This window comes from Equus asinus, chromosome 25 (genome assembly GCF_041296235.1).
Source record: "Equus asinus isolate D_3611 breed Donkey chromosome 25, EquAss-T2T_v2, whole genome shotgun sequence".
NCBI classification, from domain to species: domain Eukaryota; kingdom Metazoa; phylum Chordata; class Mammalia; order Perissodactyla; family Equidae; genus Equus; species Equus asinus.
Genome location: NC_091814.1, coordinates 42,427,196 through 42,450,263, shown reverse-complemented (window position 1 = coordinate 42,450,263; position 23,068 = coordinate 42,427,196). Strand labels below are relative to the sequence as shown.

Sequence of the window (23,068 nt, the reverse complement as noted above, 5' to 3'; positions counted from 1 at the left end):
GTGGAACAAACTGGCTTGTTTGTTTTTTTTGGTCTCCCAGAGTCTAGATTTTACTGATTGTACTTCTATGGTGTACCTTAACGTGGTTTCTGTTCTCTGTATTTCCTGTAAATTTGTAGTAAATCTAGAGGCTTGATCTAATTCAAACTAAATATTATGTATGTATATATTTTCCCAAGAACACCTTATAGGTGCTAGTGTGTACTTCTGTTAGGGCTATACATCATCAGATGTTTCTCTCTTTGTAATGTTACTAGCTATGGAAGATCATTGCCTAGCCCTAGATCCATGAATTCATTAAGGTTTACAAAGTGGTGATATTCTAATGCTGCTGTGTTTTATTAACCAGAATTCTTTAAAAAGAAACTTCCTTCATCCACTGGTTAGCCTTAGCTACAGATTGTATAGGAAGGGTAGGGCGGTTGCCTAATTCTTTCCCTTTATTTTCTAATTTTCAAAATAATATTGGTTCTTGACATTTTTAGAGATGACCAGTGACTTTTTTTTAAGTTTCATAATGAATTAATATATTTAAACACATTTGGTGTGTTTTGGTCCAGTGTAGTAAAATTTTTATTTTTTTTTTGTTTTTTTTTGGTGAGGAAGATAGGCCCTGAGCTAACATCTGTTGCCAGTCTTCTTTTTGCTTGAGTAAGATTGTTGCTGAGCTAACATCTGTGCCAGTCTTCCTCTATTTTGTATCTGGGACACCGCCACAGCATGGCTTGGTAAGCAGTGTGTAGGTCCACTCCTTGGATCCGAACCTGCAAACCCCGGGCTGCCAAAGCAGAGTGTGTGAACTTAACCACTATGCTACCAGGCCGGCCCCTGGTCCAGTGTAGTTTTTATCCTTATTAATGATTAAATTTTCAACTTTGGCCCAGTGAGAGCCTCTTCAGGTGATTTCCTTAGTCGTTTTAATATGACCCTCGTTGTAGTCGTTGATAGCTTCTTTTCTATCTGATATGATAAAATTTTCCAGACTCATCTTATATGTTTGCGGCCTGTGACCTGAGATCAACCATTTGCCAAGGAGTCTTGGTTCTTCTAGTGATAACCAATGAGTCTTAATTCCTTTAGAAGCCACATAATGGGCACTTCTTTCAAAGTGTCATTGCTACTAAGTTATTCATTGTTTTAGGTTTTCTTTTTCAGCTGAAAGAAATACATAATATATACATAATATATACTCACACATGCATGCACATAGACACATTTATAAATATTTTATATATATATATTTTTAAAGATAAAATACCTCATTCTTTAAAGCTTAGATTCTTAGTATACTTAGAACTTGAAAGTGTCTGCTCTAGCTGAAAAGGTGAGCTGTGGTGATTTTTAGGATTGAATAATACTCTTAGGCATGGTAACCACAAGTATAGCTGTTTGAGATTAGAGTGTTGGGCATAGGGAGCCTACCTATACTGATTAAATTTCCATTTTCTTCAGTGAAGGTTGAAAGGTGAAACCTAATTTTCACCTACAAGACTGTGTGCCAATTTCTGTTTCCTGATGAGAAATTGATCACCTATGTGCTTGTTATAAGAGGTGCGCACCGGTGAGGTTGGAAAAGGAAATTGTATTTATATTGGTGTGTTATCACATGCACTTAATTTTGTCTGTATACCCAAGACACATGAATCTTATTTGAAGTTGAAATATCTATGCTTTGAATCAGGGCATTGCAAATCTAGTGTGATTAGAGATATTTAAAAGTTTCTTTTGTTGCACAATTGCTCTGCAATTCCAACATATGTTCTATTAGGCTATTCACAAAGGAATCTGTTGGTTGTTATAATGAGAAAATGAAATAGCTAAATTTGTGCATTCCTTTTACAAAGAATGGAATAAAATAAGGTAATTTATATTGTAAAATTTATTATTTTTATACTCTTATTTTTTTGGTACAGGATCTCTGTCGTCTTAATAGAACCATGGGTTGTTAGCTTTTTAAAAGACTACAGCTAGTCTATTACGTAAAGAAATATATGATATGGTCCACTGGTGACGTGATAAATAAATTAGGGTATTTACAGCAGAGAGGGACTTTTAACAATACAAGAATAACACAGTGTATTAGGTAGATATTCTCTGGAGCAGTTTATCCACAGTGAAAGTAGTAGAAGAATGATTAATGGAGGAGTGGGGTTTGAATTGCTTCTTGAAGCATAGTTACAGCTGTAGGAGAGGGCCTTCTAGGCACCGAGGACCAACAGGACAAAACCAACGGGATGCAAGTACATAAGGCATTCAGGGGAGATTCAGTAGAGCACTTTAAGTGAAACAGAGGGTCGTTGCAGGAGAACAGTGAACTGAAAGAATGAGGCCGAATTTCCAAGGAGCTTAAATTTTTTTAAAAGTTGGACTTTATTTGGTAGACAGACCAGTATACCCCAACATTTAGGGCCATTAGTCTAATGTAAATGAGAATTTAGACATCATTATGAGTTCTTCGTTCTGGTTCAGCACTATCCAAAAGTAGGTAGTCTTGGTGCTGTTTTTAACTGATTTCACAGTTAGAAGTCCAGAAGAATGCAGGCTTTAGGTATGGTACCATCTAGTCTTCAGCTCTCTTACTGTTATGATTCTTCTAGTTGTGTCCTTTTCCATGTTGGGGGTCCTCCAATTGTCTGCCAGCAATAAATAGGGCCACATGCTCCCTTCTTCAAGAGTATTGGAAAAAGCAGATTCATAATTTCTAACTAGCTATATGAACCCAGAATATGCACAGAAGGATTCTTTTTTTTTTTGAGGTGAAATTGACATATTTAAAAATTAACCATGTTAAGGTGTACTGAAATCCAGTAGCATTTAGTACATTCACAGTGTTGTGCAACCATCACCTTTATCACGACACAGAGCATTCTTAAATGGAATTTAGTTAAACTGAAAACAAGATTTATGATAATATTGACATATGTTTTTGCTAGCTAATTTTTCAGTCAGTGTATGTCACTTGTAGAAATATATTTCTTTTTTGATCCTTCCTTGCATTCATATTTAAGATATATAATTTTGGGGAATCAAAAAAATAACTGTCAGGATAGAATTTTTCTTGTTTTGATAGTAATTGGAAAAATAAGCAACAAGGTCAGAAAACCTGAATGGGTTTTTTTGTTCACTTTTGAATAGAATGAAATAGTTTATTTAATAGTGGAATTGTTTTTCAAATAAGAACTATCCATGGTGGCTTTTGGATTTGGGAGGTTCTGCCTTTTAAAAGTGCTTACACAACACTATCCGAAATAGGGCTGTGAAATATAGGAGGACCTCTTTCTCCCTATTCTTATCTGTAGGTTGTGTGTTAGGGAGCTAGAAGGGTGAAGTTTGTGTTCCTAATTTCAGTTTTCTTTTTTTTTTTTTTTTTTTACCCCAACTCTCCAAAGAATCTGCACTTTTATTTGGAACATCTCAGTAGAAGCAAAGTGTTGATTGTTGTAAACATAAATTCTGGGCATTTGTGTACAATATTTTAGAAAGATTTTAACTTCTATTTTTTACTAAGAAGAGATCTATGGGGTTCTCATTTTGCTTGTGGATATCTTCAATCTCTGTACTAATTTTTTGTCACTGTCTCTTGTTCTCTCTGTGGAGGTGGTGGTGTTGGTGCTGAAGCAGTAACATGAGGAGGATGGCAGTGGTATTTCCAATTAGTGTTTCTTATTTAGGTCTTTTAGAACCCCTAGTGAGAAATTAGAATAAAACAATTAGGTCAGATTAATTTAGAAAAGCTAAGTAGACTATTTAAGGCACTGTATTCAGTCAATATGATACTGTTTTTAGATTAATAAGTTAAAATGCAGTTTAATTGGACATATATTACAAATAGGAATTTTCAGAAGTGATGGATTTAATCACTAGCCAATAGTTTTTACCTGTTGTTCTTGTGGATAGTAGCATCTGACTTTCCCATCATCTGTGATTTACAAGACTGGTTCTAAAGAAGTAGCTTTAATTTTCTGCTTTTGTTTTATTTAACACTTAGTGACTCCTGTGTGTGTTTGAGGTAATGAAAAAGTTTGGAAATAGTTGTGATGGTTGCACAACATTGTGAATGTACTTAACACCACAGAATTGTACATTTAAAAATGGTTAAAATGGTAAATTTTATGTCATGTTATTTTACCACAATTTAAAAAAAAGAAAGAAAAATCAGTAAATAGATATTTCTGGAATGATTTCTTTGTAATTATAAAATTTTTTAGGGGAGATTTTAATACAGAGTGATTTTTAATGCTATGCTCCTTGCATAACTGACTCCTGCTTTTAGCCCTAAATATTCAAAAGAAGAGGAAAATGGAATCTGGTTATGACTTTTCTTAAATGTTTTTTATGAATGTATTATTTAAAATATCATGCAATTAAAAATTACAAACTATTTCATAAAGATAACAGTTAATTTTCTGTGTTGTAAAATTAAACATTTTGTTTTTATACAAAAAATTCCCCCAAATGAAATGAAGTCTAATTTGCATTTTTAAAAAGATAAGCTTCAAATACCTGTAGTCTTTCAAGCATGTAAAGTGACAAAAAAAGCAGTTTTTCTCTCTTTTTCCTGGTTAATATATATATTTAACACCTTTATTGAGGTATAATTGATATTTAAGAAACTGTATATTTGTACATTTAAAGTGTGCAATTTGATGTTATGGCATTTGTATACAGTGATGAAACCATTGCTATAAACAAGATAGTGAACATAACCATCACTCCAGAAAGTTCTCTCACACCTTTTCATAATCGCTCTTTCCCACCCCTGCAAATCCTCTTCAGTCAACCACTGATCCACTTTCTTTCACTAACCATCAGTTTGCATTTTCTAGAGTTTATGTAAATGTTTTGTTTATATAGTATGTACTCTTGTTTGTCTGCCTTCTTTGATTCAGGCTAATTATTTTGAGATCCAAAGTGGTTGTTCCATTTTACATTCCCACTTACAGTGTATGAATATTCTGTATTTTCCGTGTCCTCACCAGTACTTGGTATTGTCAGTCTTTTTGATGTTAGCTGTTTTAATAGGAACAAAGTGGTGTCTCGTGGTTTTAGTTTGCATTTCTCTAATAACTAATGATATTGAACATTTTCCTTGTGCTTATTTGCCATTTGTATATCTTCTTTGGTGAAATGTCTGTTTAAATCTTTTGCCCATTTTTAAAATTAGGTTGTCTGTTTTGTTATTCTTGAGTTTTGAGAGATGTGGCACCTTTATCAGATGTAGACTTTGCAAAGATTTTCTGCCAGTTTGTGGCTTGTCTTTTCATGTTCTTAAAAGTGTCTTCCCAGGAGTGGAAGTTTTAAAATTTTGATGTAGTCCAGTTTATCGATTTGTTCTTTTATGTGTCATGCTTTTGGTCAAATCTAAGAATTTTTTGTTTAATTCATGGTGCTATGGACTGAATGTATTCCCCCCAAATTCATATGTTGAAGCCTAATCCTTAATGTAATGGCATTTAGAGGTAGGGCCTTTGGGAGGTATTAGGTCATGAGAGTAGAGCCCTCATGAATGGGGTTAGTGCACTTATAAGAAGAAAGAGAGAGAGCTTGCCTCCTTTCGCTCTGGTCTCTGCCACGTGAAGATACAACAAGAAGGCAGCTGAATGCCACCAGAAAGACGGTCTCATGAGAACCTGACCATGCCAGCACCCTGATCTTGGACTTCCTAGCCTCCAGAACTGTGAGAAATAGATTTCTGTTACTTAAGCCACGGTTCTGTGTTATAGTGGTCTGAACTAAGATGCACGGTCACAAAGATTTTCTTCTGTGTTTTCATCTAAAAGTTTTATAGTTTTGGGTTTTGCATTTAGGTCTACTGTCCATTTTGAATTAATTTTCTGTATATGGTGTGCCATATGAAACAAAATCAGTTTTTTTTGCATATAGGTATCAATTGGAACATCATTTTTAGAAAAGACTATCCTTTTCTTCACTGCATTGTCTTTGCATATTTGTCAGAAATCAGTTGTCTGTATGTGTTTGGGTGTATTTCTGCATTACTATAGCTTTAATAAGTCTTGAAATCAGGTAGTGTTAGTCCTCCAGCTTTGTCCTTCTTTTCCATAGTATTTTGGGTATTCTAGGTCTTTTGCATTTCCATATTAATTTTACAATAAGGTGTCTGTTTCTACGAAAAAACCTGCTGAGATTTTGATTGAGATTCTGTTAAATCTTTAGATAAATTTGGGGAGAATTGACATCTTAACTACATGATGTCAATTCTTTTTAATCTTCTAACCTGTGAATAAGGTATATCTTTTCATTTACATATTCTTTAATTTTTGGCAACGTTTTGTAGTTTTCATTGTACAGGTTTTTTGTATCTTTAATCAGATTTATCTCTAAGTATTTAACATTTTTTGATGCTATTATAATGGTATTGTCTTTCCATTGTTGGTATAATAGAAGTACAGTGGATTTATTTGATGTATTTTTTTACCTTTATTAAGATTATCTTGTATTTACTATTTTTACCTAAAATGAAAAGAAATAAAATTACCTCATGATAGCTCAGGAGCCTCTGTGGATGTGCTGCCCTCCTACCGTCCTGTGTCCTGTCTGGAGGTGGGAGCCCAGGGAGCAGTGCTACTCTCACCAAGATCAGGAAGGAATATAATTGATTTTTGTATATTGAGCTTGTATCCTGCAGCTTTCCTAAAGTTACTTCTTAGTTCTAGTAGCTTCTTTGTTGTTGTTGTTGAGGAAGCTCAGCCTTCATCTGCCAATCCTCCTCTTTTTGCTGAGGAAGACTAGCCCTAAGCTAACATCTGTGCCCATCTTCCTCTACTTTATATGTGGGATGCCTACCACAGTGTGGCCTGATGAGCGGTGCCATGTCCACACCCAGGATCCGAACTGGCGGACCCTGGGCCACCAAAGTAGAACGTACACACTTAACCGCTGCACCACTGGGCTGGCCCCAACTAGTAGCTTTTTTTTTAGATTCTATCAGATTTTCTATACAGACCATCATGTCATCTGCTAATAAAGACAGTTTTTCCTCTACCTTTCCAATCAGATGTCTTTTATTTCTTTTTCTTGTCTGATTACACTGGGCAGAATCTTTAATATAATGTTGGATAGAAGTGGTGAGAATGGACGTCCCCTCTACTCCTTGATTGCTGAGAGTTTTTATCAGGATTAAGTGGTGTTGGACTTTGTCAGAGGCTTTTCCTACATCTATTGAGGTGATCAAATAGTTTTTCTTTCCTTAGTTTGTTAATTTGGTGAGTTAGATTGATTGATTTTCAAATGTTAAATCAACCTTGCATTCCTGGGATAAACCCCATGTATTAGTCTGCTATACCAAAATACTATAAACTGAGTGGATTATAAACAACAAATGTTTATTTCTTATTGTTGTAGAGGCTGGGAAGTCCAAGGTCAATGAGCTGACAGATTTGGTGTCTGTTGAGAGCCCACTTCCTCATTAACAGCCATCTTCTCACTGTAAACCTCACATGGTGGAGGACTTGAAGGATCTCTGTGGAGTCTGTTTTTTTTTTGAAGATTTTATTTTTCCCTTTTTCTCCCCAAAGCTCGCCGGTACATAGTTGTATATTCTTCGTTGTGGGTCCTTCTAGTTGTGGCATGTGGGGCACTGCCTCAGCATGGTTTGATGAGCAGTGCCATGTCTGCGCCCAGGATTTGAAGCAACGAAACACTGGGCCGCCTGCAGTGAAGCACACTAACTTAACCACTTGGCCACGGGGCCAGCCCCTGTGGAGTCTGTTTTTTAAGAGCACTAATCCCATTGCTGAGGGCATAACCCTCAAGACCTAAGCACCTCCCAAAGGCCCCATCTCCTAATACCATCACATTGTACATTAGGATTCATATGAATTTTGAGGGGACACAAATACTGTTTGTAGCACTCCACTTTGACGTTGCATACCTTTTTTATATTTTGCTTAATTAGATTCACTAAAATTTCATTAAAATTTTTACGTCCATATTCATACAGGATATTTGTCTATAGATGTCTTTTCTGGTAATGTCTTTGTCTTGCTTTGACATCAAGGTAACGTTGCGCTCATAGAATGAGTTGGGAAAAATTCTTTCCTCTTCACTTTTCTGGAAGGGTTCATATTGAACTGGTATTGTTCCTGCTTAAATGTTTGATAGAATTCAGTAATGAAGTCATCTGGGCCTGAAGCTTTCTCTGTGGGGAGGTTTAAATAGGGGTATTTAGATTATCCATTTCTTCTTCAGTGAACTTTGGTAGTTGATGTCTTTCAAGGTGTTTGTACATTTAGTCTAAAGTGTTGAATTCATGGGCATAAAGTTGCTCAAAATATTCCCTTATTATTCTTTTACTAGCTTTAGAATCTGTAGCTATATTACCTTGTTCATTCCTGATATTGGCAGCTCGTCTCTTCTTTTTGTTAACTGATCAGTTTGGCTAGAGGTTTATCAATTTTATTGTTCTCCTCAAAGAACTAGCTTCTGCTTTCATTTCTTTTCACTCTCTTTTTTGTTTTCTATTTCATTGATTTCCTCTATGATCTTCATTATTTCCTTTTTTCTGCTTACCTTGAGTTTATTTGCTTTTCTTTTTCTAGGTTTTAAAAAATTTTTATTTTATTGAGGTCATAATAGTTTATAACATTGTGAAATTTCCGTTGTACCTTATTGTTTGTCAGTCACCATATAAATGTGCCCCTTTACTCCTTATGCTCACCTCCTAATCCTCTTCCCCTCTGGTAACCACTAATCTGTTCTCTTTGTCCATGTGTTTGTTTATCTTCTGCATATGAGTGAAATCACATGGTGTTTATCTTTCTCTGTCTGGCTTATTTTGCTTAACATAATACCCTCAAGGTCCATCCATGTTGTTGCAAATGGGACAATTTTGTCTTTTTTATGCCTGAGTACTATTCCATTGTGTGTGTGTGTGTGTGTGTGTATATATACACACAACACATCTTCTTTATGTATTCATCAGTCGATGGGCACTTAGGTTGCTTCCGTGTCATGGCTATTGTGAATAATGCTGCAGTGAACATAGGAGTGCATAAGTCTCTTTGAATTTTGATTTCAAGTTCTTTGGATAAATACCCAGTAGTGGGAAGGCTGGGTTATATGGTATTTCGATTTTTAATATTTTGAGAAATCTCCATACTGTTTTCCATAGTGGCTGCATCAGTTTGCATTCCCTCTAGCAATGTATGAGGGTTCACTTTCCTCCACATCCTCTCCAACATTTGTTATTTTTTGTCTTGGTAATTATAGCTATTCCAGTGGGTGTAAGGTGATGTCTCATTGTAGTTTTGATTTGCATTTCCCTGATGATTAGTGATGTTGAACATCTTTATGTACCTGTTGGCCATCTGTATATCTTCTTTGGAAAAATGTCTGTTCATATCCTCTGACCACTTTGTGATAGGATTGTTTGTTTTTTTGTTGTTGAGTTGTGTGTGTTTTTAATATATTTTGGAGATTAACCCCTTGTTGGATATATGATTTGCAGATATTTTCTCCCAGCTGTTGGGTTGTGTTTTCGTTTTGTTCCTGGTTTCCTTTGCCTTGAAGAAGCTCTTTAGTCTATGTCTCATTTGTTTATTTTCTCTTTTGTTTTGCTTACCTGAGTAGACCTGGTATTCGAAAAGATCCTTCTAAGACTGATATCAAAGAGTGTACTGCCTATATGTTCTTCTAGGAGTCTTATGGTTTCACGTCCCACCTTCAAGTCTGTAATCCGTTTTGAGTTGATTTTTGTGTATGGTGCAAGATAATGGTGTACTTTCATTCTTTTGCATGTGGCTGTCCAGTTTTCCCAACACCATTTATTGAAGAGACTTTCCTTTCTCTATTATATGTTCTTAGCTCCTTTGTCAAAGGTTAGCTGTTGATGTGTGGTTTTATTTCTGTGATTTCAGTTCTGTCCCATTGATTTGTGTGTCTGTTTTTGTACGAGTACCATGTAGTGTTTTTTTTTGGTGAGGCAGATTAGCCCTGAGCTAACATCTGCTGCCAATCCTCCTCTTTTTGCTGAGGAAGACTGGCCCTGAGCTAATGTCTGTGCCGTCTTCCTCTATTTTATATGTGGGATGTCTGCCACAGCATGGCTTGGTAAGGGGCATGTAGGTCAGTGCCTGGGATCGGAACCTGCAAATGCTGGACCACCGAAGCAGAGCACACGACCTTAACCACTATGCCACTGGGCTGGCCCCCCATGCGGTTTTGATGACTATAGCTTTGTAGTATATTTTGAAGTCAGGGATTGTGATGTCTCTAGCTTTGTTCTTTTTTCTCAGGATTGCTTTAGCTGTTTGGGTTCTTTTCTTGCCTCATAGGAATTTTGGGATTCTTTGTTTTATTTCCATGAAGAATGTCATTGGGATTCTGATTAGGATTTCATTGAATCTGTAGATTGTTTTAGGTAGTATGGACAGTTTAACTATCTTTATTCTTCCAGTCCATGTGCATGGAATATCTTTCCATTTCTTTTTGTCATCCTCAATTTCTTTAAATAATGTCTTATAGTTTTCATTGTATAGGTCTTTCACCTCCTTGATTAAATTTATTCCTAGATATTTTATTTTTTGTTGCGATTGCAAATGGGATTTATTCTTGAGATCTCCTTCTGTTAGTTCATTATTAGAGTATAGAAGTACAACTGAGTTTTGTAAGTTGATTTTGTACCCTGCCACATTGCTGTAATTGTTGATTATTTCAAATAGTTTTCTGATGGATTCTTCAGGGTTTTCTATATGTAAAATCATGTCAGCTCAAATACTGAGAGTTTCATTTCTTCATTGCCAATTTGGATATGTTGTATTTCTTTTTTTTGGCCTAATTTCTCTGGCCAAAACCTCCGGTACTATTTTGAATAACAGTCGCAAGAGTGGGCACCCTTGTCTTATTCCTGTTCTCAGAGGGATGGCTTTCAGTTTTCACCTGTTGAGTTTGATGTTGGCTTATGTCATATATGACCTTTATTATATTGAGGTACTTTCTTTCTGTACCCATTTATTGAGAGTTTTTATCATAAAGGGATGTTGGATCTTTTCAGATGCTTTCTTTGCATCTATTGAGATGACCATGTGGTTTTTATTCTTCATTTTGTTAATGTGGTATATCACATTGACTGGTTTGTGGATGTTGAACCAGCCCTGCCTCCCAGGTATAAATCCAGCTTGATCATGGTGTATGATCCCTTTAATGTCTTGCTGTATTTGGTTTGCCAATGTTTTGTTGAGGATTTTTGCATCTATGTTCATCAGCAATAGTGGCCTATAATTTTCCTTCTTTGTGTTGTCCTTGTCTGGCTTTGGGATCAGGGTGATGTTGGCCTCGTAGAATATGTTAGGAAGTGTTCCGTCTTCTTTAACCTTTTGGAATAATTTGAGAAGGATAGGTATTAAATTTTCTTTGCATGTTTGGTAGAATTCTCCAGGGAAGCCATCTGGTCCTGGGCTTTTATTTTTGGGGGAGATTTTGATTAGTGTTTCAATCTTTTCACTTGTGATTGGTCTGTTGAAATTCTCTATTTCTTGATTCAGTTTTGGGATGTTGTATGAGTCAAAGTATTTGTCCATTTCTTCTAGATTGTCTAATTTGTTGGTATATAGTTTTTCATAGTATTCTTTTATAATCCTTTGTATTTCTGTGGTATCCGTTGTAATTTTTCCTCTTTCATTTCTAATTTTATTTATTTGAGCCTTCTCTCTTTTTATCTTAGTGAGTCTGGCTAAAGGTTTGTCAATTTTGTTTATCTTCTCCAAGAACTAGCTCTTAGTTTCATTGATCCTTTCTACTGTTTCTTTTGGTTTCTATTTCTTTTATTTCTACTCTCATTTTTATTATTTCCCTCCTTTTACTGACTTTGGGCTTTTTTCTTCTTTTTCTGGTTCTATTAGGTGTAGTTTAAGATTACTTATTTGAGATTTTTCTTGTTTGTTTAAGAGGGCCTTTATTGCTATGAATTTTTCTCTTACGACCTCTTTTGCTGCATTCTGTATGAGTTGGTATGGTGTATTTTCATTTTCATTTGTCTCCAGATATATTTTGATTTCTCCTTTAATTTCTTCAGTGATCTATTGGTTCTTCAGTAGCCTGTTGTTTAGTCTTCACATGTTTGTCTCTTTTCCCAGCTTTTTTCTTGTAGTTGATTTCTAGTTTCAAAGCATTATGGTTGGAAAAGAGGCTGGATATGATTTCAGTCTCCTTAAATTTGTTGAGGCTTGCCTTGTTTCCCAACATATGGTCTATCTTTGTGAATGTGCCATGTGCAATTGAGAAGACTGTGTATTCTGCTGTTTTTGGATGGAGTGTTCTATATGTAGCTATTAAGTCCATCTGGTCAAGTTTTTCATGTAATTCCACTGTTTCCTTGTTGACTTCCTTTCTGGATGATCTATCCATTGATGTAATTGAGGTGTTAATGTCCCCTACTACCACTATTTGGTTGCTGTTAATATCTCCTTTTAGGTCTGTTGATAGTTGCTTTATGTACTTTGGTGCTCCTATTTTACATGCATATGTATTTATAATTTATGTCCTTTTGGTGGAGTGTCCTTTTGTCATCATATACTGCCCCTCTGTCTCTTGTTGCCTTTTTTATCTTGAAGTCTGCTTTGTCCGATGTAAGTATGGCAACACCTACTTTCTTTTGTTTGCCATTAGCTTGGAGTATCATCTTCCATCCCTTCACTCTGAGCCTGTTTGTCTTTAGTGCTGAGATGTGTTTCCTGGAGACAGCATATTGTTGGGTCTTGTTTTTTAATCCATCAAGCCGCTCTGTGTCTTTTGGTTGGATAATTCAATCCATTTACATTTAGAGTGATTATTAATATATGAGGGCTTAATACTGACTTTTTATCACTTGTTTTCAGTTCTGTATTTCCCTTGTTTCTCGTCCCATGTATTTCCGACTACCAGTTCAGTTTGGTGGTTCTCTATGATGGTTTTCTCAGTTTTCTCTTTATTTATCATTTGTGTCTCTGTTCTGATTTTTTGTGTAGTGGTTACTGTGAAGTTTATATAAAAGATCTAGTAGATGAGATCGTCCCTTTTCTGATAGCCTCTTATTTCCTTAGTCTATGCAGGTTCCATCCCTTTCCTCATCCCCATCTAAGTTATTGTTGTTACAACTTGTTCCATTTTGTGTTGTGAGTTTGTGGTTAAAATGAAGTGATTATAGTTATTTTTGATGTTTTCCTTCCCTTTGTTATAATTAAGTGTTATCTAACCTGTTCTGATAGAGAGTTGCAATTTTTTTATTTTGTCTGTGTTTACCTCCTTGCTCAAGGCTTTGTAAACCCTTTCTTTTTTTTTTTCAGGTATGAGGGCCTTGTTGATCATTTCTTGTAGAGGGGGTCTTGTGGTGATGAACTCCCACAGCTTTTGTTTATCGGGGAAAGTTTTTATTTCTCCATCAAATCTGAAGGATATTTTTGCTGGATAGAGTATTCTGAAAGTTTTTGTCCTTCAGAATTGTGAATATATTATTCCACTCTCTCCTAGCCTGTGAGGTTTCTGCTGAGAAATCCGCCCAAAGCCTCATAGGGATTCTCTTGTTGGTTATTTTCTTCTGCCGTGCTGCCCTTAATATTTTTTCTTTGTTGTTGATTTTTGCCAGTCTTGCTAATATATACCTTGGAGAAGATCTTTTTGCATTGATGTAATTAGGAATTTTATTAGCTTCTTGTGCTTATAATTCCAGCTCCTTCCCCAGGTTTAAGTTATCTGCTATTATTTCTTTGAACAAGCTCTCTGCTCCTTTCTCCATCTTTTCTCCCTCTGGAATACCTGTAATCCTTATGTTACATTTCCTAATTGAGTTGGATTTTTTTCAGAGAATTTCTTTTTAGTCTTAGTTCTTTCTCCTCCTCTATCTGAAGCATTTCTGTATTTCTATCCTCTAAATTGCCAATTATGTCCTCCATAATATCAGTTCTGTTAGTTAAGGCCTCTAGGTTTTTCTTTATCTCATTCATTGTGTTTTTCATCTCCAACACTTCTGATTTTTCTTTTTATGGTTTCAGTTTCTTTTGTGAAGAATTCCCTCTGTTTGTTAATTTAATTGCTGATTTCATTGAACTGTTAAAAAGCTTGTTGAGTTTTTTTTATGATAGCTATTTTGAATTCTCTGTCATTTAGATTGTAAATTTCTGTGCCTTCAGGATTGATTTCTGTATGCGTGTTATTTTCTTCTGGTCTGGAGTGTTAATATACCTCTTCCTACTGTTTAATGGGTAGATTTGTGCCTTCGCATAGTTGTAGTATCTGATTGTGGATTCTACCTGCTGCCACTGGGTGGGCAGGAGCTGTGCATTCTCAGCCTGCTGTGTTCCCTAGCAGCTGTGCCTGTCCTTTGGAAGCTATGCTGACAGGGCCTGTCTGTGTTTGCATGCTCACCACTGCTGCTTTACAAATGTATGCACAGACGCTCTTCTGGGGTTTCCTTGCTCTGGCTGACCCGGCCAAGTTGGGGCGCCAGGCGTGGGGAGGGGCACTCTGTTTTGAGTGCATGATCCCAGAGGCGCTGCCACTCTGCACTCGCTCTCTGCCTTTTGGGGTGCTTGGCTTGGTGAAGACGCCCCTGTGATTGCTTAGCCTCCTCGGTGTGGAACTTTCTCACAGGCTGGGAGGTACCTATGAGAGTGCAGGTGTTCTTGCAGATGGCAGCCCCCTCCTCCCTCTCCTCTCAGAGCCACATATGGTCCCATGCTGTAGGTTGCTGCCTTTGGGGGAGTGAGAGGAGATCCCTTTACCTCTTTCCACTGCCTCCCTGGGGGTTCCAGCACCTCTACCTTCAGATATATGAATATGTGGATCTCTCAGACGTCTGTTGTGTTGTGTGAATGTCATCTGTTGGTTTATGAGTGTCTTTTTCATTGTATCTTGCGGGGAGAGCCTAAGGGAAGAGCTCACTCTGCCATGATGCTAACGTCACTCCTCTTTTTCTAGTTTTTAAGGTGGTAACTTTATTTCCAGTGTTACCCTTTTCTGTTGATTACCCATTCTAATTAGCCTATGTCTTTGTTGAGAACGCTGATAGTAGTATGCTATTCAGAATCAACTTCTTCATGAGTTGGAGAGAATAACTAATATTCTGTAGTATCAGTTCGAATCCAGAAGGCTAAGATGGTGGCCTAAATATATTAAGATGTAGGCTGATTAAGGAAAATCTCAAGTTGTATATTCAGTACCAGAAAATCAGTTTGGAAAGTATGAGATAAGTGAGACCAACATTAGCACAGTATTGGTAAGAGTGGTCAGTAGAATCCATAGTGCCTGGATACCATGTATGGTTATTTGAATGTAATGTGGCCTCAGAAAATCTAATTTGATCAAAATTTTTATTAATATAAATATAATGTTTAGAAAAAGGAAGGTAATAATCCCACTCTTTAGTGAACATTTTCTAGAATCTCATATTTAATTCTGAGCACCACACTAAAGGGTTTAGACATACTAGAACTCTTGGCCAGAGTAAGCAGATTTGTAACTGGACAAACCATTCCATGATGAGTCTTTGAATCGGATGTTAGAGTGTTTACGGATCTTAGAGACTGCCTTACGTTTCAGTTTAGGAAGCCAAAGCCAGGAACTTTGATTTACTCAATGTTACCCCCAAAATCAGTGGCAAGTGTTGAAGATTTAGTTTTCTGTTTCTGGAGATCATTTCAGCATTTTTTCCACTGAACCATCTTGTCATCAAAATATGGTCCAGAAGAGGCATTTGAAAGGTCTTGAAATCATCTGTATGAGAAAAGATCAATGATCAACACTAAAATGTTACAGTGAAATTGTTTTAGTCTTAATAGAAGATTGAGCTGTACATATGGTTCCAAGTTGTTGGAGGTAGGTAGTCAGTGAGAGACTGAACTGGACAATCCCTAGTGTGGAATGTTGTAGATGGATTCATATATCAGATAACCTTTGGGCTATATCAGCTGTAGAATTCTTTCTATCTGAGTCTTTTTCTTCTTTTGATAGCTGTCAGTCACCATTGTGAGCATTCATGCTGCTGCAATTTCCCCCACAACTAAAGTAGTGCTGCCACCTGCTTGGAATTCCCAGGAGTGACTTGTGAAAGACAGGCACTCTTTCCACTTCTTAGGCAGAATTACTTCTTCCTGCCCACATTGGGGTCATTTTCTTCTCCTTTTATCTAGATATTAGGGAGGATCATTGGAAAGTTTTGTTACTTCTAGTTTATAAGAAGAAACAGAATTTTCTCTCTGTTTTGTTTAGAAGATGACTTTTTTTCTTCTAGAGCATTTGTGCTTCTACCCCACCTGTATTTCCCAAGTTGGTGCCTCAATTTCATTGCTCTTTATATATTTGAGTGCTAAAATGAGTCTTTTCTTTGTTTTTTTTTTTAAGATTTTATTTTTCCATTTTTTTTCCTCAAAGCCCCCCGGTACATAGTTGTGTATTTTTAGTTGTGGGTCCTTCTAGTTGTGGCATGTGGGATGCTGCCTCAGCATGGCCTGATGAGCAGTGCCATGTCTGCACCCAGAATTCGAACTGGCGAAACCCTGGGCCACCGAAGCAGAGCACTCGAACTTAAACACTCGGCCACGAGGCCGGCCCCTAAAATGAGTATTTTCTAAGGGTGACATGTCTAATGACATATATGACAAATATAAACTTATACTCGCAGATGTAAGTAATAAGAGATTTTAGAGATTATTTGTCTATGTTTCATAAAGAATGTTCTCTGGTATATTGAATAATTTATGGTTTATGAACAGAAAGTGCTCTGTGGCCAAATAAGTTCGGGAAACATTCAGTAAAACAAAAATAGGATTTTTTACTATTGTTTGTTATTATTATTATTATTAATTCTAGGGAATTTTAAGGCTTTTCCTCTTTACTATTTAGTATACACTGTGAATCTCAAACAGAGGGAGATATAGTATTTAATGTTTCCCAAATTTATTTGACCTTGAAACTTTTTATCTTTTTAAGGACTAAATTTCTGTGAAGCACTTTGGGAAAGCTGACATTGTCCGTTCCCCTTAATTTTGAAGATGAGGTAACTTAGAACTAGAGAGGTGAACCATATTTCCTAGAGTCACTAGTTAGTGATTGAGTAAGAAACCACAGTTCTTCTGATCACTTTCAGTGTTCTTGCAACTACAAGATGATGTACCTTCTTTTTATATTTGACGTATTTCTCATTCAGTTACTCTTTTTCCTTACCTCTTACCCATTCTTTTTCCCTCTTTCCTACTTTTTTGCTCACTTGTCAGTCCTCTCTCATTCTGTTACATGATGAAGACATTTGAAATTGGGATTTTATATGGCTTCCAAAATCATTTTTTTCCTCTTAGAATTACGCTTTCATTTGTTGGTTGAAACCTAAATATAGTGTGTGTTTCAAAAGCAGTTTCCATTGTTCCATTTTTAAAATATATTCTCACAACTGTAGATATCTTCAAATGTATGTGAATGATTTTTAGTATTTTCTTTAATTTCTAACAATGCAAAGTAAGACACTAAGGTTACTTTCATTCTGATGTCTAATGTAGGAACTAAATATGGAAGTTTTGGTTGGTTGCTAAGTTAAGTTGGAATATGAAGTAATTTGAGAGAGTGGGTTGCTTTGAGGAGTTAAGGTCAGAGTGGAAGGTGGACCTAACTGACATGAACGTAGTCTTATTTACAGTAGTTACCTTGGGAGGCTGTTTTTTCTCCTTGTGGTTTTCAGTGAGAAAGCTGAAATCAAATGTACTTTGTTTTACTAAGATAGTGATACTGGTGTATGTAAAAATATTTTCAATATGAATTATTGAAAACATTTTTATTTTCTTGGTATTCTAAATTTCACTTGTTTAGTTTTAACTTTATAGTGAAATATAAGTAGCTACCTCTCTTTAAGAGACACTTCTAACTTTTTAACTGTGGAACACTGAGTAGGCTCAAATTGTGGTTGTGGTTACTTTTTAATTTAATTCTTTTACTGATTAATATTTGGAGTGCACTGGATGTTGCTCAGTAATAGTTGTTTCTTGGTATCGTTGACCTACAGGCACTGTATGACTTGTTGGTTTGTGTGGGAATTTAAGTAACAGTAAACATGAGTCAATTAATTCAGTGAATGATTTCAAATTCATAGGATATTGGTGAATAGTGAGCCAGTGCTTGGAAGAAAATGAGTAGAGATTGACTTAAATTCTGAGGCACTGTTGTTTTTTTTTTTTTTAAAGATTTTATTTTTCCTCCTTCTTCCCAAAACCCCCAGTACATAGTTGTGTATTTTCAGTTGTGGATCCTTCTAGTTGTGGCATGTAGGACGCAGCCCCAGCATGGCCTGACGGGGTGGTGCTAGCTTCACCCCCAGGATCCGAACCAGCGAAACCCTGGGCTGCCGTAGCAGAGCTTGTGAACTTAACCACTCGGCCACGGGACCGGCCCCTGAGGCACTCTTGCTGGTGCTATTAACGGGTTAACAATTATCAATAAAACAGTTTCTTCCATAAGTATAAATAAAAGCTCTCTGTTGATAAATGTAATTACATGAATTTGCAACATTTTGCAGAACTTGTTAATGGATTTTGTTACCTTACAAATTAACTTTTTGTCAGTTGTGCTTTTATACTTTGTTTGTGTTTATATGAAAAGAACTGTACTTTTGGCATGGTTGCTTCAATCCTTGGCTTCTATCCTGATGTCATATAGACTCTGAATGTAGTCAAGACCACAGGGTTATAGAGTAGGAATCCAGATTATTTAATTGTGCAGATGTTTCATAGTGATTGTAAGATTTGGTAAATATTCTATGTAGCACAAATTTTCTGTTACAAGTGATTTCTTAATAGTGTTTTCAAATTAAACCTCGTTTTGTTCTATAGCATTGATTTTATGACAGTTTTTAGTTTCTAAGACTTTTTAATTTTACCTTCTCAGTGTTACAGCTCTGCTTATGGTTGCTTTTGTTTGTTTGTTTTTCATAATTAACGGATAAACTTTATCGAATGGCCACTAAGATCAATAACTTTTTATCGTCAGTTCCTATGATGGTAGGTAGATATGACTGAATCTTGCTCCATGCTGCGAGTGATAGGGTTCAGGACTTTGTTTTATAAGCAGCCATTCCCTTTCTTCTGCCCTTCTTCTTACTTGCTAATTGAATTCCAGTTTTCTTCAGGTTATGAGCTGCTTTATTTATATAGTTCAGGGGAGGATGAGGCCTTCTCAGTCTCAGGGGATGAATTGCATTTGGTCTAAGCCAGACGTTCTTAAAATGTGGACCGCCTAGGGGGTCTTTGACACTTTTGAAGGGAGTATGTGACATATAAACTATTTTCATGATATGGAATAAGATGTTACTTATTTAAAAAAAAAAATCTCATTCTTTCTTGAGTGCATAGTGGAGTTTTCCAGAGGCTACATGACGTGTGATGCCCAACAGATATGAGAAGCCAGACATTAGAGAGATTTACAGAAACGTAAAACTTTGCCATTCTTTCCACTGTTCTTTTTCATTTTGGAAAACAGTTATGTTTCATCAATATGTTATTTGCTGTTTATTTTAAGTGGATTTATAAGTATAGTAAACATTGTCAAATTTTATTTCTATTATGGTAAATAGCGATAGGTATTATTCATATAAACTAAGCTTTTTTGGGGGTTTTTAATAATATTTAAGAGTCTATAAGAGGTCATGAGACTAAAAAGTTTTAAAATTACTGGTCTAAGCCACTGTTTGGTTGAGGAATGAGCTTGTGACTCTTTTGCCAAATAAAACCTGAGGCAAGGGTTTCTGCAGTATAGATTTCTGTGTAGGTTCCTTGTTTTTATAAAAAGAGATACAAGAGAAGAAATAAATCCTTTCCTGCCTAGACATTTGTTGTGTGGTGATATTATGCCTGGAGCTGCTGCAGCCATCTTCTGACTATGAGGCAAACAGCTGGCATGCTGAAGGTGGCTGAGCAGAAAGTCTGAATCCTTGATGATGATGTTGACCTGAAATTAACCAACCCCGGAATTGCCCTACTTCCAGACTTCTTGTTATGTGAGATAATACATTTCTTTCTTGTTTAAGCCATTTTTATTTAGGTCTTATGTTATTTGCAGCTGAAAGCATTTTTTCTGAAACAGTTTCATTCTGACCTAACAAATTCACTAATATTTCTATATATAGTGACGTTTTTACCTGAGATATAGTTCTGTGTCAGAAACTTTTGTTTTCAGAGATAAGAATAGGGATGCTGATCTCTGGACAGACCAATTGCTTTTGCCTTTTTGATTTTCTGCATCCTGCTTCTGTGGTTTTGTTTTTTTGTTTGTTTTTTTTTAAAGATTGGCACCTGAGCTAACATCTGTTGCCAATCTTCTTTTTCTTCTTCTTCTTCTCCGCAAAGCCCCCCAGTACATGGTTGTATGTTCTAGTTGTAGGTCTTTCTGGTTGTGCTATGTGGGCTGCCGCCTCAGCATGGCTTGATGAGCGGTGCCATGTCCACACCCAGGATCTGAACTGGCAAAACCCTGGGCCACTGAAGTGGAGCACAGGAACTTAACCACTTGGCCACAGGGTCAGCCCCAGTTCTGTGGTTTTGGAATGCCCTTTCTCTTGAAATGTAACCAACAAATTCCTACTCCTAGCTAAGTGTTGTGTCCTTCTCTGATCTTTCTTCGTTTGCTTCTCATGAAACTTTTTTGCATAATTTTCTTATAGTACTGATCATGTCATCATAATTATTTTTTACTTGAAATTTTCTTCTAATAATTCAAGAATTCCTTAAAGGTAGGGCTTTATTTTATTCAACTTTATATTGCTTCGTAATATGGTTTCTGATATATAGCAGATGGACTTGTAGAAAATGTTTGAATGAAATTGCAGGGTACTTTTGGGACATCTCACTGAACCAATTAGATTAATCTTTAAGTAAAGTGACAAAGCCTGGAGAACTGCAAACTGTTACCTGAATTTTGGATTAGATTATCTCAGAGAAAAATTCTGAGAGAGATACTCCCGTGTATGCCCTTAAACATGTAGAGGATGATAGGAGTGGTCAGCTAAAGGTAGACAGACATTATAGGGAAAGATGTAGGGAGATTTTGGCAGATGTGAGTACCCATAATTTATAAACATAGCATTATGGGAAAAGATAAAGTAATAGTATGGAGAAAATTTGTCGACTAGCAGATGAGAGAGTAGTAGGAGGCATCAAGTGATATAAGTATAAGCATAAGCAATTTTGTCTAAGAAATAGGAATGAAGAGAATGAGCCAGTTTTGAGAAAAGTCGAATAATAAATTTGGCTTTGTCTAGCGTGTATATAATAATTGATTGGGTTGAACTTTTGATAGTTCTTTATTTGTTGTTTAAAGTTTAAAATAGTTTAAAGTTTAAAATCTTGTGTTTATTTAAATGTTTATTTGTCTCCCCAAATAGATTGTTAGCTTATTGAGTCTGGTGGCAGTGCAACTTAAACTTCATTATGTCTCCTTTGCTTTGCTTTGAGGATTTAATAAATGTCAACTGATTAATTTTGTTGATCAGCAAAGCACCTGATGTATTTAGAAGACCTTTCACTCATAGTCTAATAATTACCCTTGGCCTCCCAAACTTTTTGTTAAGAATGGAATCTGATTCATGTTAGGCTCAGAAGGTCAGAACATCTTTAAAAAGAGATGTGAGACACTAAGGAGCAAAAGAAGAAATTTATAAGCAGGCTTACCTGTCATCAAACCCTTATGATGAACTTGCTCCACAAATAAGATAATGATGTAGTTTGCAAAGTGAAACAGTACAGTTCTAATTTAGTGTTATAGTTATTACTGTTACTATTACTATTGCTCCCATTTTCAGATCTCTTGTATACCTTCCAAATATCACTCTGAAGAAGTAATTCTTTTCAATAAAGTCTTAGAATATGAGTATGGAGAATGAGTATGGAATATGAGTATGGAATATGAGTATGGAGATACTGGTGGAATGGGTAGTTGTAGGTGTTGATACTGTTTATCACACTTGAGAAAGTTGCCTTCTATTCCTGTTTTACTGAGAGATTTTATTGGCAGTAAATGTTAGCATTTTTCAAATGCTTTTTCTACATCTATTGAGATAATGATATATTTTTTCTTAATTTTGTTAATATGAAACAATCAGTTACATTGGTTTAATCAAATACATTGATTTATTTTTGAATGTTAAACCCAACTTTGTTCTCCTGGGATAAATCCCACTTGGTCATGACATCATTTTATTATATATTGCTGTATTAGATTTGCTAAAATTTGAAGGATTTTTGTGTCTGTTTTCATGAGGCATATTGATCTATAGCTTTTTTTAGTAATATTTTTGGTTTTGGGATCCGGTAATGTTGGCCTCATAAAATGAGTTGAGACCTGTTTCCCCATCTTTTATGTTGTAGAAGAGTTTGTATACGAGTGGTATTATGTTTTTCCTTAAATGTTTGGTAAAATTTACCAATGAAACTGTCTAGCCCTGTAGTTTTCTTTATGAAAAGATTTTTCTTTTTTTATTGCAAGTTCAATTTATTGAGTAGGTATTACAGATATATTTCTTCTTGAGTGAGCTTTGTGGATTTTGTCTTTCAAGGAATTTCACTATTGCCTCTAAGTTGTTGAATTTATTTACAAAAGGTGTTCATAATAGTCCCATGATATCTTTTTAATGTTTCCAGGATCTGTAGTTATAGCTCTTTCATTTTGGTATTGGAAATTTGTGTATTATCTTTTTTCCTGATCATCAATAAAGGTTTATCAATTTTATCGATCTCTTTAAAGCACTATGTTTTGGTTTCATTGATTTTCTTTATTGTTTGCTGATTTGTATTTTATTGATTTCTGCTTTTTTCTTCTTCCTTCCTTCTTCCTTCTTTGGGTTGAATTTTTATTCTCTTAATTTCTTAAAGTGTAAGCTTTTGTCTCTACTAAAAACTTTGTAGTTTTGTTTTACTCCCAGCAGCAGTCCTCTGCACGTGCAAAGTCCAGGTTCTTGGCTTTATGCCAGAGCATCAAATAGCAATTGTGCAAGGCTCACTGGCTGCAGAGGGTCAACTCACCTCTCTAAGGTTCTTCCCTCTCTGGAATTAGGTCCCTTACCTCTAGTTTCTGCTCTTTCAGCAGCTATTTGCTACCTTAA

The 23,068-nt window shown here is 35.9% G+C and overlaps 1 protein-coding gene across 1 annotated transcript in view; it reads left to right on the top strand.

Moving 5' to 3' along the window:
- Positions 1-23,068, top strand: part of XPR1 (xenotropic and polytropic retrovirus receptor 1) — a 203,463-nt gene that overhangs the window by 36,265 nt on the left and 144,130 nt on the right. The gene's annotated exons all lie outside the window — the stretch shown is intronic.